Source organism: Lampris incognitus, chromosome 1, assembly GCF_029633865.1.
Source record: "Lampris incognitus isolate fLamInc1 chromosome 1, fLamInc1.hap2, whole genome shotgun sequence".
Lineage (NCBI taxonomy): Eukaryota > Metazoa > Chordata > Actinopteri > Lampriformes > Lampridae > Lampris > Lampris incognitus.
In genome coordinates, this window is record NC_079211.1 from 58,016,778 (window position 1) to 58,044,338 (window position 27,561).

Here is a 27,561-nt window from a genome sequence, read left to right on the forward strand (position 1 = left end):
ACGTGTCTCAACTGTGCTATGTGTCTTAACTGTGCTAAGTGTCTTAACTGTGCTATGTGTCTTAACTGTGCTATGTGTCTTAACTGTGCTATGTGTCTCAACTGTGCTATGTGTCTTAACTGTGCTATGTGTCTTAACTGTGCTACGTGTCTTAACTGTGCTACGTGTCTTAACTGTGCTATGTGTCTTAACTGTGATACGTGTCTTAACTGTGCTAAGTGTCTTAACTGTGCTACGTGTCTTAACTGTGCTACGTGTCTTAACTGTGCTATGTGTTTTAACTGTGCTATGTGTCTTAACTGTGCTATGTGTCTTAACTGCGCTTAACTGTGCTACGTGTCTTAACTGTGCTACGTGTCTTAACTGTGCTTAACTGTGCTATGTGTCTTAACTGTGCTACGTGTCTGAACTGTGCTACGTGTCTTAACTGTGCTATGTGTCTCAACTGTGCTACGTGTCTTAACTGTGCTACGTGTCTTAACTGTGCTTAACTGTGCTATGTGTCTTAACTGTGCTACGTGTCTCAACTGTGCTGTGTCTTAACTGTGCTATGTGTCTCAACTGTGCTATGTGTCTTAACTCTGCTATGTGTCTCAACTGTGCTATGTGTCTTAACTGTGCTATGTGTCTTAACTGTGCTTAACTGTGCTACGTGTCTTAACTGTGCTATGTGTTTTAACTGTGCTACGTGTCTTAACTGTGCTATGTGTCTTAACTGTGCTATGTGTCTTAACTGTGCTTAACTGTGCTACGTGTCTTAACTGTGCTACGTGTCTTAACTGTGCTTAACTGTGCTATGTGTCTTAACTGTGCTACGTGTCTGAACTGTGCTACGTGTCTGAACTGTGCTACGTGTCTTAACTGTGCTATGTGTCTTAACTGTGCTACGTGTCTGAACTGTGCTACGTGTCTTAACTGTGCTATGTGTCTCAACTGTGCTACATGTCTTAACTGTGCTACGTGTCTTAACTGTGCTTAACTGTGCTATGTGTCTTAACTGTGCTATGTGTCTCAACTGTGCTATGTGTCTTAACTGTGCTATGTGTCTTAACTGTGCTTAACTGTGCTACGTGTCTTAACTGTGCTACGTGTCTTAACTGTGCTTAACTGTGCTATGTGTCTTAACTGTGCTACGTGTCTGAACTGTGCTACGTGTCTTAACTGTGCTATGTGTCTCAACTGTGCTACATGTCTTAACTGTGCTACGTGTCTTAACTGTGCTTAACTGTGCTATGTGTCTTAACTGTGCTATGTGTCTCAACTGTGCTAAGTGTCTTATCTGTGCTATGTGTCTTAACTGTGCTATGTGTCTCAACTGTGCTATGTGTCTTAACTGTGCTATGTGTCTTAACTGTGCTATGTGTCTTAACTGTGCTACGTGTCTCAACTGTGTTATGTGTCTTAACTGTGCTACGTGTCTCAACTGTGCTACGTGTCTTAACTTTGCTATGTGTCTTAACTGTGCTACGTGTCTTAACTGTGCTTCACTGTGCTACGTGTCTTAACTGTGCTATGTGTCTTAACTGTGCTAAGTGTCTTAACTGTGCTATGTGTCTTAACTGTGCTATGTGTCTCAACTGTGCTATGTGTCTTAACTGTGCTATGTGTCTTAACTGTGCTACGTGTCTCAAATGTGCTATGTGTCTTAACTGTGCTACGTGTCTTAACTGTGCTACGTGTCTCAACTGTGCTATGTGTCTTAACTGTGCTAAGTGTCTTAACTGTGCTATGTGTCTTAACTGTGCTATGTTTCTTAACTGTGCTATGTGTCTCAACTGTGCTACGTGCTTCAACTGTGCTATGTTTCTTAACTGTGCTATGTGTCTTAACTGTGCTACGTGTCTCAACTATGCTAAGTGTCTTAACTGTGCTATGTGTCTTAACTGTGCTACGTGTCTTAACTGTGCTATGTGTTTTAACTGTGCTACGTGTCTTAACTGTGCTATGTGTCTTAACTGTGCTATGTGTCTTAACTGTGCTTAACTCTGCTACGTGTCTTAACTGTGCTACGTGTCTTAACTGTGCTTAACTGTGCTATGTGTCTTAACTGTGCTACGTGTCTGAACTGTGCTACGTGTCTGAACTGTGCTACGTGTCTTAACTGTGCTATGTGTCTTAACTGTGCTACGTGTCTGAACTGTGCTACGTGTCTTAACTGTGCTATGTGTCTCAACTGTGCTACATGTCTTAACTGTGCTACGTGTCTTAACTGTGCTTAACTGTGCTATGTGTCTTAACTGTGCTATGTGTCTCAACTGTGCTATGTGTCTTAACTGTGCTATGTGTCTTAACTGTGCTTAACTGTGCTACGTGTCTTAACTGTGCTACGTGTCTTAACTGTGCTTAACTGTGCTATGTGTCTTAACTGTGCTACGTGTCTGAACTGTGCTACGTGTCTTAACTGTGCTATGTGTCTCAACTGTGCTACATGTCTTAACTGTGCTACGTGTCTTAACTGTGCTTAACTGTGCTATGTGTCTTAACTGTGCTATGTGTCTCAACTGTGCTATGTGTCTTAACTGTGCTATGTGTCTTAACTGTGCTTAACTGTGCTACGTGTCTTAACTGTGCTACGTGTCTTAACTGTGCTTAACTGTGCTATGTGTCTTAACTGTGCTATGTGTCTCAACTGTGCTATGTGTCTTAACTGTGCTATGTGTCTTAACTGTGCTACGTGTCTCAACTGTGTTATGTGTCTTAACTGTGCTACGTGTCTCAACTGTGCTACGTGTCTTAACTTTGCTATGTGTCTTAACTGTGCTACGTGTCTTAACTGTGCTTAACTGTGCTACGTGTCTTAACTGTGCTTAACTGTGCTATTTGTCTTAACTGTGCTATGTTTCTCAACTGTGCTATGTGTCTTAACTGTGCTATGTGTCTTAACTGTGCTACGTGTCTCAACTGTGCTACGTGTCTTAACTGTGCTATGTGTCTTAACTGTGCTACGTGTCTCAACTGTGCTATGTGTCTTAACTGTGCTACGTGTCTTAACTGTGCTACGTGTCTCAACTGTGCTATGTGTCTTAACTGTGCTAAGTGTCTTAACTGTGCTATGTGTCTTAACTGTGCTATGTGTCTTAACTGTGCTACGTGTCTCAACTATGCTAAGTGTCTTAACTGTGCTATGTGTCTTAACTGTGCTTAACTGTGCTACGTGTCTTAACTGTGCTACGTGTCTTAACTGTGCTTAACTGTGCTACGTGTCTTAACTGTGCTACGTGTCTGAACTGTGCTACGTGTCTTAACTGTGCTATGTGTCTCAACTGTGCTACGTGTCTTAACTGTGCTACGTGTCTTAACTGTGCTTAACTGTGCTACGTGTCTTAACTGTGCTACGTGTCTTAACTGTGCTTAACTGTGCTATGTGTCTCAACTGTGCTATGTTTCTTAACTGTGCTACGTGTCTCAACTGTGCTATGTGTCTTAACTGTGCTACGTGTCTGAACTGTGCTACGTGTCTTAACTGTGCTATGTGTCTCAACTGTGCTACATGTCTTAACTGTGCTACGTGTCTTAACTGTGCTTAACTGTGCTATGTGTCTTAACTGTGCTATGTGTCTCAACTGTGATATGTGTCTTAACTGTGCTATGTGTCTTAACTGTGCTTAACTGTGCTACGTGTCTTAACTGTGCTACGTGTCTTAACTGTGCTTAACTGTGCTATGTGTCTTAACTGTGCTACGTGTCTGAACTGTGCTACGTGTCTTAACTGTGCTATGTGTCTCAACTGTGCTACATGTCTTAACTGTGCTACGTGTCTTAACTGTGCTTAACTGTGCTATGTGTCTTAACTGTGCTATGTGTCTCAACTGTGCTATGTGTCTTAACTGTGCTATGTTTCTCAACTGTGCTACGTGTCTTAACTGTGCTACGTGTCTTAACTGTGCTTAACTGTGCTATGTGTCTTAACTGTGCTATGTGTCTCAACTGTGCTATGTGTCTTAACTGTGCTATGTGTCTTAACTGTGCTATGTGTCTTAACTGTGCTACGTGTCTCAACTGTGTTATGTGTCTTAACTGTGCTACGTGTCTCAACTGTGCTACGTGTCTTAACTTTGCTATGTGTCTTAACTGTGCTACGTGTCTTAACTGTGCTTCACTGTGCTACGTGTCTTAACTGTGCTTAACTGTGCTATTTGTCTTAACTGTGCTATGTGTCTCAACTGTGCTATGTGTCTTAACTGTGCTATGTGTCTTAACTGTGCTACGTGTCTCAACTGTGCTACGTGTCTTAACTGTGCTATGTGTCTTAACTGTGCTAAGTGTCTCAACTGTGTTATGTGTCTTAACTGTGCTACGTGTCTGAACTGTGCTACGTGTCTTAACTGTGCTATGTGTCTTAACTGTGCTATGTGTCTTAACTGTGCTTAACTTTGCTACGTGTCTCAACTGTGCTATGTGTCTTAACTGTGCTATGTTTCTTAACTGTGCTACGTGTCTCAACTGTGCTACGTGTCTTAACTGTGCTATGTGTCTTAACTGTGCTACGTGTCTCAACTGTGCTATGTGTCTTAACTGTGCTACGTGTCTTAACTGTGCTACGTGTCTCAACTGTGCTATGTGTCTTAACTTTGCTAAGTGTCTTAACTGTGCTATGTGTATTAACTGTGCTATGTTTCTTAACTGTGCTATGTGTCTCAACTGTGCTACGTGTCTCAACTGTGCTATGTTTCTTAACTGTGCTATGTGTCTTAACTGTGCTACGTGTCTCAACTATGCTAAGTGTCTTAACTGTGCTATGTGTCTTAACTGTGCTACGTGTCTTAACTGTGCTATGTGTTTTAACTGTGCTACGTGTCTTAACTGTGCTATGTGTCTTAACTGTGCTTAACTGTGCTACGTGTCTCAACTGTGCTATGTGTCTTAACTGTGCTAAGTGTCTTAACTGTGCTATGTGTCTTAACTGTGCTATGTGTCTTAACTGTGCTACGTGTCTCAACTGTGTTATGTGTCTTAACTGTGCTACGTGTCTCAACTGTGCTACGTGTCTTAACTTTGCTATGTGTCTTAACTGTGCTACGTGTCTTAACTGTGCTTAACTGTGCTACGTGTCTTAACTGTGCTTAACTGTGCTATTTGTCTTAACTGTGCTATGTTTCTCAACTGTGCTATCTGTCTTAACTGTGCTATGTGTCTTAACTGTGCTACGTGTCTCAACTGTGCTACGTGTCTTAACTGTGCTATGTGTCTTAACTGTGCTACGTGTCTCAACTGTGCTATGTGTCTTAACTGTGCTACGTGTCTTAACTGTGCTACGTGTCTCAACTGTGCTATGTGTCTTAACTGTGCTAAGTGTCTTAACTGTGCTATGTGTCTTAACTGTGCTGTGTGTCTTAACTGTGCTACGTGTCTCAACTATGCTAAGTGTCTTAACTGTGCTATGTGTCTTAACTGTGCTTAACTGTGCTACGTGTCTTAACTGTGCTACGTGTCTTAACTGTGCTTAACTGTGCTACGTGTCTTAACTGTGCTACGTGTCTGAACTGTGCTACGTGTCTTAACTGTGCTATGTGTCTCAACTGTGCTACGTGTCTTAACTGTGCTACGTGTCTTAACTGTGCTTAACTGTGCTATGTGTCTTAACTGTGCTATGTGTCTCAACTGTGCTATGTTTCTTAACTGTGCTACGTGTCTCAACTGTGCTATGTGTCTTAACTGTGCTACGTGTCTGAACTGTGCTACGTGTCTTAACTGTGCTATGTGTCTCAACTGTGCTACATGTCTTAACTGTGCTACGTGTCTTAACTGTGCTTAACTGTGCTATGTGTCTTAACTGTGCTATGTGTCTCAACTGTGATATGTGTCTTAACTGTGCTATGTGTCTTAACTGTGCTTAACTGTGCTACGTGTCTTAACTGTGCTACGTGTCTTAACTGTGCTTAACTGTGCTATGTGTCTTAACTGTGCTACGTGTCTGAACTGTGCTACGTGTCTTAACTGTGCTATGTGTCTCAACTGTGCTACATGTCTTAACTGTGCTACGTGTCTTAACTGTGCTTAACTGTGCTATGTGTCTTAACTGTGCTATGTGTCTCAACTGTGCTATGTGTCTTAACTGTGCTATGTTTCTCAACTGTGCTACGTGTCTTAACTGTGCTACGTGTCTTAACTGTGCTTAACTGTGCTATGTGTCTTAACTGTGCTATGTGTCTCAACTGTGCTATGTGTCTTAACTGTGCTATGTGTCTTAACTGTGCTATGTGTCTTAACTGTGCTACGTGTCTCAACTGTGTTATGTGTCTTAACTGTGCTACGTGTCTCAACTGTGCTACGTGTCTTAACTTTGCTATGTGTCTTAACTGTGCTACGTGTCTTAACTGTGCTTCACTGTGCTACGTGTCTTAACTGTGCTTAACTGTGCTATTTGTCTTAACTGTGCTATGTGTCTCAACTGTGCTATGTGTCTTAACTGTGCTATGTGTCTTAACTGTGCTACGTGTCTCAACTGTGCTACGTGTCTTAACTGTGCTATGTGTCTTAACTGTGCTAAGTGTCTCAACTGTGTTATGTGTCTTAACTGTGCTACGTGTCTGAACTGTGCTACGTGTCTTAACTGTGCTATGTGTCTTAACTGTGCTATGTGTCTTAACTGTGCTTAACTTTGCTACGTGTCTCAACTGTGCTATGTGTCTTAACTGTGCTATGTTTCTTAACTGTGCTACGTGTCTCAACTGTGCTACGTGTCTTAACTGTGCTATGTGTCTTAACTGTGCTACGTGTCTCAACTGTGCTATGTGTCTTAACTGTGCTACGTGTCTTAACTGTGCTACGTGTCTCAACTGTGCTATGTGTCTTAACTGTGCTACGTGTCTTAACTGTGCTATGTGTATTAACTGTGCTATGTTTCTTAACTGTGCTATGTGTCTCAACTGTGCTACGTGTCTCAACTGTGCTATGTTTCTTAACTGTGCTATGTGTCTTAACTGTGCTACGTGTCTCAACTATGCTAAGTGTCTTAACTGTGCTATGTGTCTTAACTGTGCTACGTGTCTTAACTGTGCTATGTGTTTTAACTGTGCTACGTGTCTTAACTGTGCTATGTGTCTTAACTGTGCTTAACTGTGCTACGTGTCTCAACTGTGCTATGTGTCTTAACTGTGCTAAGTGTCTTAACTGTGCTATGTGTCTTAACTGTGCTATGTGTCTTAACTGTGCTATGTGTCTCAACTGTGCTATGTGTCTTAACTGTGCTATGTGTCTTAACTGTGCTACGTGTCTTAACTGTGCTACGTGTCTTAACTGTGCTATGTGTCTTAACTGTGATACGTGTCTTAACTGTGCTAAGTGTCTTAACTGTGCTATGTGTCTTAACTGTGCTACGTGTCTTAACTGTGCTATGTGTTTTAACTGTGCTATGTGTCTTAACTGTGCTATGTGTCTTAACTGCGCTTAACTGTGCTACGTGTCTTAACTGTGCTACGTGTCTTAACTGTGCTTAACTGTGCTATGTGTCTTAACTGTGCTACGTGTCTGAACTGTGTTACGTGTCTTAACTGTGCTATGTGTCTCAACTGTGCTACGTGTCTTAACTGTGCTACGTGTCTTAACTGTGCTTAACTGTGCTATGTGTCTTAACTGTGCTACGTGTCTCAACTGTGCTATGTGTCTTAACTGTGCTATGTGTCTCAACTGTGCTATGTGTCTTAACTCTGCTATGTGTCTCAACTGTGCTATGTGTCTTAACTGTGCTATGTGTCTTAACTGTGCTTAACTGTGCTACGTGTCTTAACTGTGCTATGTGTTTTAACTGTGCTACGTGTCTTAACTGTGCTATGTGTCTTAACTGTGCTATGTGTCTTAACTGTGCTTAACTGTGCTACGTGTCTTAACTGTGCTACGTGTCTTAACTGTGCTTAACTGTGCTATGTGTCTTAACTGTGCTACGTGTCTGAACTGTGCTACGTGTCTGAACTGTGCTACGTGTCTTAACTGTGCTATGTGTCTCAACTGTGCTATGTGTCTTAACTGTGCTACGTGTCTTAACTGTGCTTAACTGTGCTATGTGTCTTAACTGTGCTATGTGTCTCAACTGTGCTATGTGTCTTAACTGTGCTATGTGTCTTAACTGTGCTTAACTGTGCTATGTGTCTTAACTGTGCTACGTGTCTTAACTGTGCTTAACTGTGCTATATGTCTTAACTGTGCTACGTGTCTGAACTGTGCTACGTGTCTTAACTGTGCTATGTGTCTCAACTGTGCTACATGTCTTAACTGTGCTACGTGTCTTAACTGTGCTTAACTGTGCTATGTGTCTTAACTGTGCTATGTGTCTCAACTGTGCTATGTGTCTTAACTGTGCTATGTGTCTTAACTGTGCTTAACTGTGCTACGTGTCTTAACTGTGCTACGTGTCTTAACTGTGCTTAACTGTGCTATGTGTCTTAACTGTGCTATGTGTCTCAACTGTGCTATGTGTCTTAACTGTGCTATGTGTCTTAACTGTGCTACGTGTCTCAACTGTGTTATGTGTCTTAACTGTGCTATGTGTCTCAACTGTGCTACGTGTCTTAACTTTGCTATGTGTCTTAACTGTGCTACGTGTCTTAACTGTGCTTAACTGTGCTACGTGTCTTAACTGTGCTTAACTGTGCTATTTGTCTTAACTGTGCTATGTGTCTCAACTGTGCTATGTGTCTTAACTGTGCTATGTGTCTTAACTGTGCTACGTGTCTCAACTGTGCTACGTGTCTTAACTGTGCTATGTGTCTTAACTGTGCTACGTGTCTCAACTGTGCTATGTGTCTTAACTGTGCTACGTGTCTTAACTGTGCTACGTGTCTCAACTGTGCTATGTGTCTTAACTGTGCTAAGTGTCTTAACTGTGCTATGTGTCTTAACTGTGCTATGTGTCTTAACTGTGCTACGTGTCTCAACTATGCTAAGTGTCTTAACTGTGCTCTGTGTCTTAACTGTGCTTAACTGTGCTACGTGTCTTAACTGTGCTACGTGTCTTAACTGTGCTTAACTGTGCTACGTGTCTTAACTGTGCTACGTGTCTGAACTGTGCTACGTGTCTTAACTGTGCTATGTGTCTCAACTGTGCTACGTGTCTTAACTGTGCTACGTGTCTTAACTGTGCTTAACTGTGCTATGTGTCTTAACTGTGCTATGTGTCTCAACTGTGCTATGTTTCTTAGCTGTGCTACGTGTCTCAACTGTGCTATGTGTCTTAACTGTGCTACGTGTCTGAACTGTGCTACGTGTCTTAACTGTGCTATGTGTCTCAACTGTGCTACATGTCTTAACTGTGCTACGTGTCTTAACTGTGCTTAACTGTGCTATGTGTCTTAACTGTGCTATGTGTCTCAACTGTGATATGTGTCTTAACTGTGCTATGTGTCTTAACTGTGCTTAACTGTGCTACGTGTCTTAACTGTGCTACGTGTCTTAACTGTGCTTAACTGTGCTATGTGTCTTAACTGTGCTACGTGTCTGAACTGTGCTACGTGTCTTAACTGTGCTATGTGTCTCAACTGTGCTACATGTCTTAACTGTGCTACGTGTCTTAACTGTGCTTAACTGTGCTATGTGTCTTAACTGTGCTATGTGTCTCAACTGTGCTATGTGTCTTAACTGTGCTATGTTTCTCAACTGTGCTACGTGTCTTAACTGTGCTACGTGTCTTAACTGTGCTTAACTGTGCTATGTGTCTTAACTGTGCTATGTGTCTCAACTGTGCTATGTGTCTTAACTGTGCTATGTGTCTTAACTGTGCTATGTGTCTTAACTGTGCTACGTGTCTCAACTGTGTTATGTGTCTTAACTGTGCTACGTGTCTCAACTGTGCTACGTGTCTTAACTTTGCTATGTGTCTTAACTGTGCTACGTGTCTTAACTGTGCTTCACTGTGCTACGTGTCTTAACTGTGCTATGTGTCTTAACTGTGCTAAGTGTCTTAACTGTGCTATGTGTCTTAACTGTGCTATGTGTCTCAACTGTGCTATGTGTCTTAACTGTGCTATGTGTCTTAACTGTGCTACGTGTCTCAAATGTGCTATGTGTCTTAACTGTGCTACGTGTCTTAACTGTGCTACGTGTCTCAACTGTGCTATGTGTCTTAACTGTGCTAAGTGTCTTAACTGTGCTATGTGTCTTAACTGTGCTATGTTTCTTAACTGTGCTATGTGTCTCAACTGTGCTACGTGTCTCAACTGTGCTATGTTTCTTAACTGTGCTATGTGTCTTAACTGTGCTACGTGTCTCAACTATGCTAAGTGTCTTAACTGTGCTATGTGTCTTAACTGTGCTACGTGTCTTAACTGTGCTATGTGTTTTAACTGTGCTACGTGTCTTAACTGTGCTATGTGTCTTAACTGTGCTATGTGTCTTAACTGTGCTTAACTGTGCTACGTGTCTTAACTGTGCTACGTGTCTTAACTGTGCTTAACTGTGCTATGTGTCTTAACTGTGCTACGTGTCTGAACTGTGCTACGTGTCTGAACTGTGCTACGTGTCTTAACTGTGCTATGTGTCTTAACTGTGCTACGTGTCTGAACTGTGCTACGTGTCTTAACTGTGCTATGTGTCTCAACTGTGCTACATGTCTTAACTGTGCTACGTGTCTTAACTGTGCTTAACTGTGCTATGTGTCTTAACTGTGCTATGTGTCTCAACTGTGCTATGTGTCTTAACTGTGCTATGTGTCTTAACTGTGCTTAACTGTGCTACGTGTTTTAACTGTGCTACGTGTCTTAACTGTGCTTAACTGTGCTATGTGTCTTAACTGTGCTACGTGTCTGAACTGTGCTACGTGTCTTAACTGTGCTATGTGTCTCAACTGTGCTACATGTCTTAACTGTGCTACGTGTCTTAACTGTGCTTAACTGTGCTATGTGTCTTAACTGTGCTATGTGTCTCAACTGTGCTATGTGTCTTAACTGTGCTATGTGTCTTAACTGTGCTTAACTGTGCTACGTGTCTTAACTGTGCTACGTGTCTTAACTGTGCTTAACTGTGCTATGTGTCTTAACTGTGCTATGTGTCTCAACTGTGCTATGTGTCTTAACTGTGCTATGTGTCTTAACTGTGCTACGTGTATCAACTGTGTTATGTGTCTTAACTGTGCTACGTGTCTCAACTGTGCTACGTGTCTTAACTTTGCTATGTGTCTTAACTGTGCTACGTGTCTTAACTGTGCTTAACTGTGCTACGTGTCTTAACTGTGCTTAACTGTGCTATTTGTCTTAACTGTGCTATGTTTCTCAACTGTGCTATGTGTCTTAACTGTGCTATGTGTCTTAACTGTGCTACGTGTCTCAACTGTGCTACGTGTCTTAACTGTGCTATGTGTCTTAACTGTGCTACGTGTCTCAACTGTGCTATGTGTCTTAACTGTGCTACGTGTCTTAACTGTGCTACGTGTCTCAACTGTGCTATGTGTCTTAACTGTGCTAAGTGTCTTAACTGTGCTATGTGTCTTAACTGTGCTATGTGTCTTAACTGTGCTACGTGTCTCAACTATGCTAAGTGTCTTAACTGTGCTATGTGTCTTAACTGTGCTTAACTGTGCTACGTGTCTTAACTGTGCTACGTGTCTTAACTGTGCTTAACTGTGCTACGTGTCTTAACTGTGCTACGTGTCTGAACTGTGCTACGTGTCTTAACTGTGCTATGTGTCTCAACTGTGCTACGTGTCTTAACTGTGCTACGTGTCTTAACTGTGCTTAACTGTGCTATGTGTCTTAACTGTGCTATGTGTCTCAACTGTGCTATGTTTCTTAACTGTGCTACGTGTCTCAACTGTGCTATGTGTCTTAACTGTGCTACGTGTCTGAACTGTGCTACGTGTCTTAACTGTGCTATGTGTCTCAACTGTGCTACATGTCTTAACTGTGCTACGTGTCTTAACTGTGCTTAACTGTGCTATGTGTCTTAACTGTGCTATGTGTCTCAACTGTGATATGTGTCTTAACTGTGCTATGTGTCTTAACTGTGCTTAACTGTGCTACGTGTCTTAACTGTGCTACGTGTCTTAACTGTGCTTAACTGTGCTATGTGTCTTAACTGTGCTACGTGTCTGAACTGTGCTACGTGTCTTAACTGTGCTATGTGTCTCAACTGTGCTACATGTCTTAACTGTGCTACGTGTCTTAACTGTGCTTAACTGTGCTATGTGTCTTAACTGTGCTATGTGTCTCAACTGTGCTATGTGTCTTAACTGTGCTATGTTTCTCAACTGTGCTACGTGTCTTAACTGTGCTACGTGTCTTAACTGTGCTTAACTGTGCTATGTGTCTTAACTGTGCTATGTGTCTCAACTGTGCTATGTGTCTTAACTGTGCTATGTGTCTTAACTGTGCTATGTGTCTTAACTGTGCTACGTGTCTCAACTGTGTTATGTGTCTTAACTGTGCTACGTGTCTCAACTGTGCTACGTGTCTTAACTTTGCTATGTGTCTTAACTGTGCTACGTGTCTTAACTGTGCTTCACTGTGCTACGTGTCTTAACTGTGCTTAACTGTGCTATTTGTCTTAACTGTGCTATGTGTCTCAACTGTGCTATGTGTCTTAACTGTGCTATGTGTCTTAACTGTGCTACGTGTCTCAACTGTGCTACGTGTCTTAACTGTGCTATGTGTCTTAACTGTGCTAAGTGTCTCAACTGTGTTATGTGTCTTAACTGTGCTACGTGTCTGAACTGTGCTACGTGTCTTAACTGTGCTATGTGTCTTAACTGTGCTATGTGTCTTAACTGTGCTTAACTTTGCTACGTGTCTCAACTGTGCTATGTGTCTTAACTGTGCTATGTTTCTTAACTGTGCTACGTGTCTCAACTGTGCTACGTGTCTTAACTGTGCTATGTGTCTTAACTGTGCTACGTGTCTCAACTGTGCTATGTGTCTTAACTGTGCTACGTGTCTTAACTGTGCTACGTGTCTCAACTGTGCTATGTGTCTTAACTTTGCTAAGTGTCTTAACTGTGCTATGTGTATTAACTGTGCTATGTTTCTTAACTGTGCTATGTGTCTCAACTGTGCTACGTGTCTCAACTGTGCTATGTTTCTTAACTGTGCTATGTGTCTTAACTGTGCTACGTGTCTCAACTATGCTATGTGTCTTAACTGTGCTATGTGTCTTAACTGTGCTACGTGTCTTAACTGTGCTATGTGTTTTAACTGTGCTACGTGTCTTAACTGTGCTATGTGTCTTAACTGTGCTTAACTGTGCTACGTGTCTCAACTGTGCTATGTGTCTTAACTGTGCTAAGTGTCTTAACTGTGCTATGTGTCTTAACTGTGCTATGTGTCTTAACTGTGCTATGTGTCTCAACTGTGCTATGTGTCTTAACTGTGCTATGTGTCTTAACTGTGCTACGTGTCTTAACTGTGCTACGTGTCTTAACTGTGCTATGTGTCTTAACTGTGATACGTGTCTTAACTGTGCTAAGTGTCTTAACTGTGCTATGTGTCTTAACTGTGCTACGTGTCTTAACTGTGCTATGTGTTTTAACTGTGCTATGTGTCTTAACTGTGCTATGTGTCTTAACTGCGCTTAACTGTGCTACGTGTCTTAACTGTGCTACGTGTCTTAACTGTGCTTAACTGTGCTATGTGTCTTAACTGTGCTACGTGTCTGAACTGTGCTACGTGTCTTAACTGTGCTATGTGTCTCAACTGTGCTACGTGTCTTAACTGTGCTACGTGTCTTAACTGTGCTTAACTGTGCTATGTGTCTTAACTGTGCTACGTGTCTCAACTGTGCTATGTGTCTTAACTGTGCTATGTGTCTCAACTGTGCTATGTGTCTTAACTCTGCTATGTGTCTCAACTGTGCTATGTGTCTTAACTGTGCTATGTGTCTTAACTGTGCTTAACTGTGCTACGTGTCTTAACTGTGCTATGTGTCTTAACTGTGCTTATCTGTGCTATGTGTCTTAACTGTGCTATGTGTCTCAACTGTGCTATGTGTCTCAACTGTGCTACGTGTCTTATCTGTGCTATGTGTCTTAACTGTGCTTAACTGTGCTATGTGTCTTAACTGTGCTACGTGTCTTAACTGTGCTATGTGTCTTAACTGTGCTATGTGTTTTAACTGTGCTACGTGTCTTAACTGTGCTATGTGTCTCAACTGTGCTAAGTGTCTTAACTGTGCTACGTGTCTCAACTGTGCTAAGTGTCTTAACTGTGCTATGTGTCTTAACTTGGCTACGTGTCTCAACTGTGCTATGTGTCTTAACTGTGCTATGTGTCTTAACTGTGCTATGTGTCTCAACTGTGCTATGTGTCTTAACTCTGCTACGTGTCTCAACTGTGCTAAGTGTCTTAACTCTGCTATGTGTCTTAACTGTGCTATGTGTCTTAACTGTGCTATGTGTTTTAACTGTGCTATGTGTCTTAACTGTGCTATGTGTCTTAACTGTGCTTAACTGTGCTACGTGTCTTAACTGTGCTACGTGTCTTAACTGTGCTTAACTGTGCTATGTGTCTTAACTGTGCTACGTGTCTGAACTGTGCTACGTGTCTGAACTGTGCTACGTGTCTTAACTGTGCTATGTGTCTTAACTGTGCTACGTGTCTGAACTGTGCTACGTGTCTTAACTGTGCTATGTGTCTCAACTGTGCTACATGTCTTAACTGTGCTACGTGTCTTAACTGTGCTTAACTTTGCTATGTGTCTTAACTGTGCTATGTGTCTCAACTGTGCTATGTGTCTTAACTGTGCTATGTGTCTTAACTGTGCTTAACTGTGCTACGTGTCTTAACTGTGCTACGTGTCTTAACTGTGCTTAACTGTGCTATGTGTCTTAACTGTGCTATGTGTCTCAACTGTGCTATGTGTCTTAACAGTGCTATGTGTCTTAACTGTGCTACGTGTCTCAACTGTGTTATGTGTCTTAACTGTGCTACGTGTCTCAACTGTGCTACGTGTCTTAACTTTGCTATGTGTCTTAACTGTGCTACGTGTCTTAACTGTGCTTAACTGTGCTACGTGTCTTAACTGTGCTTAACTGTGCTATTTGTCTTAACTGTGCTATGTTTCTCAACTGTGCTATGTGTCTTAACTGTGCTATGTGTCTTAACTGTGCTACGTGTCTCAACTGTGCTACGTGTCTTAACTGTGCTATGTGTCTTAACTGTGCTACGTGTCTCAACTGTGCTATGTGTCTTAACTGTGCTACGTGTCTTAACTGTGCTACGTGTCTCAACTGTGCTATGTGTCTTAACTGTGCTAAGTGTCTTAACTGTGCTATGTGTCTTAACTGTGCTATGTGTCTTAACTGTGCTACGTGTCTCAACTATGCTAAGTGTCTTAACTGTGCTATGTGTCTTAACTGTGCTTAACTGTGCTACGTGTCTTAACTGTGCTACGTGTCTTAACTGTGCTTAACTGTGCTACGTGTCTTAACTGTGCTACGTGTCTGAACTGTGCTACGTGTCTTAACTGTGCTATGTGTCTCAACTGTGCTACGTGTCTTAACTGTGCTACGTGTCTTAACTGTGCTTAACTGTGCTATGTGTCTTAACTGTGCTATGTGTCTCAACTGTGCTATGTTTCTTAACTGTGCTACGTGTCTCAACTGTGCTATGTGTCTTAACTGTGCTACGTGTCTGAACTGTGCTACGTGTCTTAACTGTGCTATGTGTCTCAACTGTGCTACATGTCTTAACTGTGCTACGTGTCTTAACTGTGCTTAACTGTGCTATGTGTCTTAACTGTGCTATGTGTCTCAACTGTGATATGTGTCTTAACTGTGCTATGTGTCTTAACTGTGCTTAACTGTGCTACGTGTCTTAACTGTGCTACGTGTCTTAACTGTGCTTAACTGTGCTATGTGTCTTAACTGTGCTACGTGTCTGAACTGTGCTACGTGTCTTAACTGTGCTATGTGTCTCAACTGTGCTACATGTCTTAACTGTGCTACGTGTCTTAACTGTGCTTAACTGTGCTATGTGTCTTAACTGTGCTATGTGTCTCAACTGTGCTATGTGTCTTAACTGTGCTATGTTTCTCAACTGTGCTACGTGTCTTAACTGTGCTACGTGTCTTAACTGTGCTTAACTGTGCTATGTGTCTTAACTGTGCTATGTGTCTCAACTGTGCTATGTGTCTTAACTGTGCTATGTGTCTTAACTGTGCTATGTGTCTTAACTGTGCTACGTGTCTCAACTGTGTTATGTGTCTTAACTGTGCTACGTGTCTCAACTGTGCTACGTGTCTTAACTTTGCTATGTGTCTTAACTGTGCTACGTGTCTTAACTGTGCTTCACTGTGCTACGTGTCTTAACTGTGCTTAACTGTGCTATTTGTCTTAACTGTGCTATGTGTCTCAACTGTGCTATGTGTCTTAACTGTGCTATGTGTCTTAACTGTGCTACGTGTCTCAACTGTGCTACGTGTCTTAACTGTGCTATGTGTCTTAACTGTGCTAAGTGTCTCAACTGTGTTATGTGTCTTAACTGTGCTACGTGTCTGAACTGTGCTACGTGTCTTAACTGTGCTATGTGTCTTAACTGTGCTATGTGTCTTAACTGTGCTTAACTTTGCTACGTGTCTCAACTGTGCTATGTGTCTTAACTGTGCTATGTTTCTTAACTGTGCTACGTGTCTCAACTGTGCTACGTGTCTTAACTGTGCTATGTGTCTTAACTGTGCTACGTGTCTCAACTGTGCTATGTGTCTTAACTGTGCTACGTGTCTTAACTGTGCTACGTGTCTCAACTGTGCTATGTGTCTTAACTTTGCTAAGTGTCTTAACTGTGCTATGTGTATTAACTGTGCTATGTTTCTTAACTGTGCTATGTGTCTCAACTGTGCTACGTGTCTCAACTGTGCTATGTTTCTTAACTGTGCTATGTGTCTTAACTGTGCTACGTGTCTCAACTATGCTAAGTGTCTTAACTGTGCTATGTGTCTTAACTGTGCTACGTGTCTTAACTGTGCTATGTGTTTTAACTGTGCTACGTGTCTTAACTGTGCTATGTGTCTTAACTGTGCTTAACTGTGCTACGTGTCTCAACTGTGCTATGTGTCTTAACTGTGCTAAGTGTCTTAACTGTGCTATGTGTCTTAACTGTGCTATGTGTCTTAACTGTGCTATGTGTCTTAACTGTGCTATGTGTCTCAACTGTGCTATGTGTCTTAACTGTGCTATGTGTCTTAACTGTGCTACGTGTCTTAACTGTGCTACGTGTCTTAACTGTGCTATGTGTCTTAACTGTGATACGTGTCTTAACTGTGCTAAGTGTCTTAACTGTGCTATGTGTCTTAACTGTGCTACGTGTCTTAACTGTGCTATGTGTTTTAACTGTGCTATGTGTCTTAACTGTGCTATGTGTCTTAACTGCGCTTAACTGTGCTACGTGTCTTAACTGTGCTACGTGTCTTAACTGTGCTTAACTGTGCTATGTGTCTTAACTGTGCTACGTGTCTGAACTGTGCTACGTGTCTTAACTGTGCTATGTGTCTCAACTGTGCTACGTGTCTTAACTGTGCTACGTGTCTTAACTGTGCTTAACTGTGCTAAGTGTCTTAACTGTGCTACGTGTCTCAACTGTGCTATGTGTCTTAACTGTGCTATGTGTCTCAACTGTGCTATGTGTCTTAACTCTGCTATGTGTCTCAACTGTGCTATGTGTCTTAACTGTGCTATGTGTCTTAACTGTGCTTAACTGTGCTACGTGTCTTAACTGTGCTATGTGTCTTAACTGTGCTTAACTGTGCTATGTGTCTTAACTGTGCTATGTGTCTCAACTGTGCTATGTGTCTCAACTGTGCTACGTGTCTTAACTGTGCTATGTGTCTTAACTGTGCTTAACTGTGCTATGTGTCTTAACTGTGCTACGTGTCTTAACTGTGCTATGTGTCTTAACTGTGCTATGTGTTTTAACTGTGCTACGTGTCTTAACTGTGCTATGTGTCTCAACTGTGCTAAGTGTCTTAACTGTGCTACGTGTCTCAACTGTGCTAAGTGTCTTAACTGTGCTATGTGTCTTAACTTGGCTACGTGTCTCAACTGTGCTATGTGTCTTAACTGTGCTATGTGTCTTAACTGTGCTATGTGTCTCAACTGTGCTATGTGTCTTAACTCTGCTACGTGTCTCAACTGTGCTAAGTGTCTTAACTGTGCTATGTGTCTTAACTGTGCTATGTGTCTTAACTGTGCTATGTGTTTTAACTGTGCTATGTGTCTTAACTGTGCTATGTGTCTTAACTGTGCTTAACTGTGCTACGTGTCTTAACTGTGCTACGTGTCTTAACTGTGCTTAACTGTGCTATGTGTCTTAACTGTGCTACGTGTCTGAACTGTGCTACGTGTCTGAACTGTGCTACGTGTCTTAACTGTGCTATGTGTCTTAACTGTGCTACGTGTCTGAACTGTGCTACGTGTCTTAACTGTGCTATGTGTCTCAACTGTGCTACATGTCTTAACTGTGCTACGTGTCTTAACTGTGCTTAACTGTGCTATGTGTCTTAACTGTGCTATGTGTCTCAACTGTGCTATGTGTCTTAACTGTGCTATGTGTCTTAACTGTGCTTAACTGTGCTACGTGTCTTAACTGTGCTACGTGTCTTAACTGTGCTTAACTGTGCTATGTGTCTTAACTGTGCTACGTGTCTGAACTGTGCTACGTGTCTTAACTGTGCTATGTGTCTCAACTGTGCTACATGTCTTAACTGTGCTACGTGTCTTAACTGTGCTTAACTGTGCTATGTGTCTTAACTGTGCTATGTGTCTCAACTGTGCTATGTGTCTTAACTGTGCTATGTGTCTCAACTCTGCTACGTGTCTTAACTGTGCTACGTGTCTTAACTGTGCTTAACTGTGCTATGTGTCTCAACTATGCTATGTGTCTCAACTGTGCTATGTGTCTTAACTGTGCAATGTGTCTTAACTGTGCTATGTGTCTTAACTGTGCTACGTGTCTTATCTGTGTTATGTGTCTTAACTGTGCTACGTGTCTCAACTGTGCTACGTGTCGTAACTTTGCTATGTGTCTTAACTGTGCTACGTGTCTTAACTGTGCTTAACTGTGCTACGTGTCTTAACTGTGCTTAACTGTGCTATTTGTCTTAACTGTGCTATGTGTCTCAACTGTGCTATGTGTCTTAACTGTGCTACGTGTCTTAACTATGCTACGTGTCTTAACTGTGCTACGTGTCTTAACTGTGCTTAACTGTGCTATGTGTCTTAACTGTGCTATGTGTCTCAACTGTGCTATGTGTCTTAACTGTGCTAAGTGTCTTAACTGTGCTATGTGTCTTAACTGTGCTATGTTTCTTAACTGTGCTATGTGTCTCAACTGTGCTACGTGTCTCAATTGTGCTATGTTTCTTAACTGTGCTATGTGTCTTAACTGTGCTACGTGTCTCAACTATGCTAAGTGTCTTAACTGTGCTATGTGTCTTAACTGTGCTTAACTGTGCTACGTGTCTTAACTGTGCTACGTGTCTTAACTGTGCTTAACTGTGCTATGTGTCTTAACTGTGCTACGTGTATGAACTGTGCTACGTGTCTTAACTGTGCTATGTGTCTCAACTGTGCTACGTGTCTTAACTGTGCTACGTGTCTTAACTGTGCTTAACTGTGCTATGTGTCTTAACTGTGCTATGTGTCTCAACTGTGCTATGTGTCTTAACTGTGCTAAGTGTCTTAACTGTGCTGTGTGTCTTAACTGTGCTATGTTTCTTAACTCTGCTATGTGTCTCAACTGTGCTACGTGTCTCAACTGTGCTATGTTTCTTAACTGTGCTATGTGTCTCAACTGTGCTACGTGTCTCAACTATGCTAAGTGTCTTAACTGTGCTATGTGTCTTAACTGTGCTACGTGTCTTAACTGTGCTATGTGTTTTAACTGTGCTACGTGTCTTAACTGTGCTATGTGTCTTAACTGTGCTTAACTGTGCTACGTGTCTCAACTGTGCTATGTGTCTTAACTGTGCTAAGTGTCTTAACTGTGCTATGTGTCTTAACTGTGCTACGTGTCTCAACTGTGCTATGTGTCTTAACTGTGCTATGTGTCTTAACTGTGCTATGTGTCTCAACTGTGCTATGTGTCTTAACTGTGCTATGTGTCTTAACTGTGCTACGTGTCTTAACTGTGCTATGTGTCTTAGCTGTGCTACGTGTCTCAACTGTGCTAAGTGTCTTAACTGTGCTATGTGTCTTAACTGTGCTACGTGTCTTAACTGTGCTATGTGTTTTAACTGTGCTACGTGTCTTAAATGTGCTATGTGTCTTAACTGTGCTTAACTGTGCTACGTGTCTTAACTGTGCTACGTGTCTTAACTGTGCTTAACTGTGCTATGTGTCTTAACTGTGCTACGTGTCTGAACTGTGCTACGTGTCTTAAATGTGCTATGTGTCTCAACTGTGCTATGTGTCTTAACTGTGCCACGTGTCTTAACTGTGCTTAACTGTGCTATGTGTCTTAACTGTGCTATGTGTCTCAACTGTGCTATGTGTCTTAACTGTGCTATGTGTCTTAACTGTGCTACGTGTCTCAACTGTGTTATGTGTCTTAACTGTGCTACGTGTCTGAACTGTGCTATGTGTGTTAACTGTGCTACGTGTGTTAACTGTGCTACGTGTTTTTAACTGTGCTATGTGTCTTAACTGTCCTTAACTGTGCTATTTGTCTTAACTGTGCTATGTGTCTCAACTGTGCTAAGTGTCTTAACTGTGCTACGTGTCTCAACTGTGCTATGTGTCTTAACTGTGCTATGTGTCTTAACTGTGCTATGTGTCTCAACTGTGCTATGTGTCTTAACTGTGCTACGTGTCTTAACTGTGCTTAAGTGTGCTACGTGTCTCAACTGTGCTATGTGTCTTAACTGTGCTAAGTGTCTTAACTGTGCTATGTGTCTTAACTGTGCTACGTGTCTTAACTGTGCTATGTGTCTTAACTGTGCTATGTGTCTCAACTGTGCTATGTGTCTTAACTGTGCTAAGTGTCTTAACTGTGCTATGTGTCTTAACTGTGCTATGTGTCTTAACTGTGCTACGTGTCTGAACTGTGCTACGTGTCTTAACTGTGCTACGTGTCTCAACTGTGCTACGTGCCTCAACTGTGCTATGTGTCTTAACTGTGCTATGTGTTTTAACTGTGCTACGTGTCTTAACTTTGCTATGTGTCTTAACTGTGCTACGTGTCTTAACTGTGCTTAACTGTGCTATGTGTCTTAACTGTGCTACGTGTCTGAACTGTGCTACGTGTCTTAACTGTGCTATGTGTCTCAACTGTGCTACGTGTCTTAACTGTGCTACGTGTCTTAACTTTGCTTAACTGTGCTATGTGTCTTAACTGTGCTATGTGTCTCAACTGTGCTATGTGTCTTAACTGTGCTATGTGTCTTAACTGTGCTACGTGTCTCAACTGTGTTATGTGTCTTAACTGTGCTACGTGTCTCAACTGTGCTACGTGTCTTAACTTTGCTATGTGTCTTAACTGTGCTACGTGTCTTAACTGTGCTTAACTGTGCTACGTGTCTTAACTGTGCTTAACTGTGCTATGTGTCTTAACTGTGCTATGTGTCTCAACTGTGCCATGTGTCTCAACTGTGCTACGTGTCTTAACTGTGCTATGTGTCTTAACTGTGCTTAACTGTGCTATGTGTCTTAACTGTGCTACGTGTCTTAACTGTGCTATGTGTCTTAACTGTGCTATGTGTTTTAACTGTGCTACGTGTCTTAACTGTGCTATGTGTCTCAACTGTGCTAAGTGTCTTAACTGTGCTACGTGTCTCAACTGTGCTAAGTGTCTTAACTGTGCTATGTGTCTTAACTTGGCTACGTGTCTCAACTGTGCTACGTGTCTTAACTGTGCTATGTGTCTTAACTGTGCTATGTGTCTCAACTGTGCTATGTGTCTTAACTGTGCTACGTGTCTTAACTGTGCTATGTGTCTTAACTGTGCTACGTGTCTCAACTGTGCTAAGTGTCTTAACTCTGCTATGTGTCTTAACTGTGCTATGTGTCTTAACTGTGCTATGTGTTTTAACTGTGCTATGTGTCTTAACTGTGCTATGTGTCTTAACTGTGCTTAACTGTGCTACGTGTCTTAACTGTGCTACGTGTCTTAACTGTGCTTAACTGTGCTATGTGTCTTAACTGTGCTACGTGTCTGAACTGTGCTACGTGTCTGAACTGTGCTACGTGTCTTAACTGTGCTATGTGTCTTAACTGTGCTACGTGTCTGAACTGTGCTACGTGTCTTAACTGTGCTATGTGTCTCAACTGTGCTACATGTCTTAACTGTGCTACGTGTCTTAACTGTGCTTAACTGTGCTATGTGTCTTAACTGTGCTATGTGTCTCAACTGTGCTATGTGTCTTAACTGTGCTATGTGTCTTAACTGTGCTTAACTGTGCTACGTGTCTTAACTGTGCTACGTGTCTTAACTGTGCTTAACTGTGCTATGTGTCTTAACTGTGCTACGTGTCTGAACTGTGCTACGTGTCTTAACTGTGCTATGTGTCTCAACTGTGCTACATGTCTTAACTGTGCTACGTGTCTTAACTGTGCTTAACTGTGCTATGTGTCTTAACTGTGCTATGTGTCTCAACTGTGCTATGTGTCTTAACTGTGCTATGTGTCTCAACTGTGCTACGTGTCTTAACTGTGCTACGTGTCTTAACTGTGCTTAACTGTGCTATGTGTCTTAACTGTGCTATGTGTCTCAACTGTGCTATGTGTCTTAACTGTGCAATGTGTCTTAACTGTGCTATGTGTCTTAACTGTGCTACGTGTCTTATCTGTGTTATGTGTCTTAACTGTGCTACGTGTCTCAACTGTGCTACGTGTCGTAACTTTGCTATGTGTCTTAACTGTGCTACGTGTCTTAACTGTGCTTAACTGTGCTACGTGTCTTAACTGTGCTTAACTGTGCTATTTGTCTTAACTGTGCTATGTGTCTCAACTGTGCTATGTGTCTTAACTGTGCTACGTGTCTCAACTATGCTACGTGTCTTAACTGTGCTACGTGTCTTAACTGTGCTTAACTGTGCTATGTGTCTTAACTGTGCTATGTGTCTCAACTGTGCTATGTGTCTTAACTGTGCTAAGTGTCTTAACTGTGCTATGTGTCTTAACTGTGCTATGTTTCTTAACTGTGCTATGTGTCTCAACTGTGCTACGTGTCTCAACTGTGCTATGTTTCTTAACTGTGCTATGTGTCTTAACTGTGCTACGTGTCTCAACTATGCTAAGTGTCTTAACTGTGCTATGTGTCTTAACTGTGCTTAACTGTGCTACGTGTCTTAACTGTGCTACGTGTCTTAACTGTGCTTAACTTTGCTATGTGTCTTAACTGTGCTACGTGTCTTAACTGTGCTTCACTGTGCTACGTGTCTTAACTGTGCTTAACTGTGCTATTTGTCTTAACTGTGCTATGTGTCTCAACTGTGCTATGTGTCTTAACTGTGCTATGTGTCTTAACTGTGCTACGTGTCTCAACTGTGCTACGTGTCTTAACTGTGCTATGTGTCTTAACTGTGCTAAGTGTCTCAACTGTGTTATGTGTCTTAACTGTGCTACGTGTCTGAACTGTGCTACGTGTCTTAACTGTGCTATGTGTCTTAACTGTGCTATGTGTCTTAACTGTGCTTAACTTTGCTACGTGTCTCAACTGTGCTATGTGTCTTAACTGTGCTATGTTTCTTAATTGTGCTACGTGTCTCAACTGTGCTACGTGTCTTAACTGTGCTATGTGTCTTAACTGTGCTACGTGTCTCAACTGTGCTATGTGTCTTAACTGTGCTACGTGTCTTAACTGTGCTACGTGTCTCAACTGTGCTATGTGTCTTAACTTTACTAAGTGTCTTAACTGTGCTATGTGTATTAACTGTGCTATGTTTCTTAACTGTGCTATGTGTCTCAACTGTGCTACGTGTCTCAACTGTGCTATGTTTCTTAACTGTGCTATGTGTCTTAACTGTGCTACGTGTCTCAACTATGCTAAGTGTCTTAACTGTGCTATGTGTCTTAACTGTGCTACGTGTCTTAACTGTGCTATGTGTTTTAACTGTGCTACGTGTCTTAACTGTGCTATGTGTCTTAACTGTGCTTAACTGTGCTACGTGTCTCAACTGTGCTATGTGTCTTAACTGTGCTAAGTGTCTTAACTGTGCTATGTGTCTTAACTGTGCTATGTGTCTTAACTGTGCTATGTGTCTCAACTGTGCTATGTGTCTTAACTGTGCTATGTGTCTTAACTGTGCTACGTGTCTTAACTGTGCTACGTGTCTTAACTGTGATACGTGTCTTAACTGTGCTAAGTGTCTTAACTGTGCTATGTGTCTTAACTGTGCTACGTGTCTTAACTGTGCTATGTGTTTTAACTGTGCTATGTGTCTTAACTGTGCTATGTGTCTTAACTGCGCTTAACTGTGCTACGTGTCTTAACTGTGCTACGTGTCTTAACTGTGCTTAACTGTGCTATGTGTCTTAACTGTGCTACGTGTCTGAACTGTGCTACGTGTCTTAACTGTGCTATGTGTCTCAACTGTGCTACGTGTCTTAACTGTGCTACGTGTCTTAACTGTGCTTAACTGTGCTATGTGTCTTAACTGTGCTACGTGTCTCAACTGTGCTATGTGTCTTAACTGTGCTATGTGTCTCAACTGTGCTATGTGTCTTAACTCTGCTATGTGTCTCAACTGTGCTATGTGTCTTAACTGTGCTATGTGTCTTAACTGTGCTTAACTGTGCTACGTGTCTTAACTGTGCTATGTGTCTTAACTGTGCTTAACTGTGCTATGTGTCTTAACTGTGCTATGTGTCTCAACTGTGCTATGTGTCTCAACTGTGCTACGTGTCTTAACTGTGCTATGTGTCTTAACTGTGCTTAACTGTGCTATGTGTCTTAACTGTGCTACGTGTCTTAACTGTGCTATGTGTCTTAACTGTGCTATGTGTTTTAACTGTGCTACGTGTCTTAACTGTGCTATGTGTCTCAACTGTGCTAAGTGTCTTAACTGTGCTACGTGTCTCAACTGTGCTAAGTGTCTTAACTGTGCTACGTGTCTTAACTTGGCTACGTGTCTCAACTGTGCTATGTGTCTTAACTGTGCTATGTGTCTTAACTGTGCTATGTGTCTCAACTGTGCTATGTGTCTTAACTCTGCTACGTGTCTCAACTGTGCTAAGTGTCTTAACTCTGCTATGTGTCTTAACTGTGCTATGTGTCTTAACTGTGCTATGTGTTTTAACTGTGCTATGTGTCTTAACTGTGCTATGTGTCTTAACTGTGCTTAACTGTGCTACGTGTCTTAACTGTGCTACGTGTCTTAACTGTGCTTAACTGTGCTATGTGTCTTAACTGTGCTACGTGTCTGAACTGTGCTACGTGTCTGAACTGTGCTACGTGTCTTAACTGTGCTATGTGTCTTAACTGTGCTACGTGTCTGAACTGTGCTACGTGTCTTAACTGTGCTATGTGTCTCAACTGTGCTACATGTCTTAACTGTGCTACGTGTCTTAACTGTGCTTAACTGTGCTATGTGTCTTAACTGTGCTATGTGTCTCAACTGTGCTATGTGTCTTAACTGTGCTATGTGTCTTAACTGTGCTTAACTGTGCTACGTGTCTTAACTGTGCTACGTGTCTCAACTGTGCTATGTGTCTTAACTGTGCTAAGTGTCTTAACTGTGCTATGTGTCTTAACTGTGCTACGTGTCTCAACTGTGCTATGTGTCTTAACTGTGCTATGTGTCTTAACTGTGCTATGTGTCTCAACTGTGCTATGTGTCTTAACTGTGCTATGTGTCTTAACTGTGCTACGTGTCTTAACTGTGCTATGTGTCTTAGCTGTGCTACGTGTCTCAACTGTGCTAAGTGTCTTAACTGTGCTATGTGTCTTAACTGTGCTACGTGTCTTAACTGTGCTATGTGTTTTAACTGTGCTACGTGTCTTAAATGTGCTATGTGTCTTAACTGTGCTTAACTGTGCTACGTGTCTTAACTGTGCTACGTGTCTTAACTGTGCTTAACTGTGCTATGTGTCTTAACTGTGCTACGTGTCTGAACTGTGCTACGTGTCTTAAATGTGCTATGTGTCTCAACTGTGCTATGTGTCTTAACTGTGCCACGTGTCTTAACTGTGCTTAACTGTGCTATGTGTCTTAACTGTGCTATGTGTCTCAACTGTGCTATGTGTCTTAACTGTGCTATGTGTCTTAACTGTGCTACGTGTCTCAACTGTGTTATGTGTCTTAACTGTGCTACGTGTCTGAACTGTGCTATGTGTGTTAACTGTGCTACGTGTGTTAACTGTGCTACGTGTTTTTAACTGTGCTATGTGTCTTAACTGTCCTTAACTGTGCTATTTGTCTTAACTGTGCTATGTGTCTCAACTGTGCTAAGTGTCTTAACTGTGCTACGTGTCTCAACTGTGCTATGTGTCTTAACTGTGCTATGTGTCTTAACTGTGCTATGTGTCTCAACTGTGCTATGTGTCTTAACTGTGCTACGTGTCTTAACTGTGCTTAAGTGTGCTACGTGTCTCAACTGTGCTATGTGTCTTAACTGTGCTAAGTGTCTTAACTGTGCTATGTGTCTTAACTGTGCTACGTGTCTTAACTGTGCTATGTGTCTTAACTGTGCTATGTGTCTCAACTGTGCTATGTGTCTTAACTGTGCTAAGTGTCTTAACTGTGCTATGTGTCTTAACTGTGCTATGTGTCTTAACTGTGCTACGTGTCTGAACTGTGCTACGTGTCTTAACTGTGCTACGTGTCTCAACTGTGCTACGTGCCTCAACTGTGCTATGTGTCTTAACTGTGCTATGTGTTTTAACTGTGCTACGTGTCTTAACTTTGCTATGTGTCTTAACTGTGCTACGTGTCTTAACTGTGCTTAACTGTGCTATGTGTCTTAACTGTGCTACGTGTCTTAACTGTGCTTAACTGTGCTATGTGTCTTAACTGTGCTACGTGTCTGAACTGTGCTACGTGTCTTAACTGTGCTATGTGTCTTAACTGTGCTACGTGTCTCAACTGTGTTATGTGTCTTAACTGTGCTACGTGTCTCAACTGTGCTACGTGTCTTAACTGTGCTTAACTGTGCTATGTGTCTTAACTGTGCTATGTGTCTCAACTGTGCTATGTGTCTTAACTGTGCTATGTGTCTTAACTGTGCTACGTGTCTCAACTGTGTTATGTGTCTCAACTGTGCTACGTGTCTTAACTGTGCTACGTGTCTTAACTGTGCTTAACTGTGCTATGTGTCTTAACTGTGCTATGTGTCTCAACTGTGCTATGTGTCTTAACTGTGCTATGTGTCTTAACTGTGCTACGTGTCTCAACTGTGTTATGTGTCTTAACTGTGCTACGTGTCTCAACTGTGCTACGTGTCTTAACTTTGCTATGTGTCTTAACTGTGCTACGTGTCTTAACTGTGCTTAACTGTGCTACGTGTCTTAACTGTGCTTAACTGTGCTATGTGTCTTAACTGTGCTATGTGTCTCAACTGTGCTATGTGTCTCAACTGTGCTACGTGTCTTAACTGTGCTATGTGTCTTAACTGTGCTTAACTGTGCTATGTGTCTTAACTGTGCTACGTGTCTTAACTGTGCTATGTGTCTTAACTGTGCTATGTGTTTTAACTGTGCTACGTGTCTTAACTGT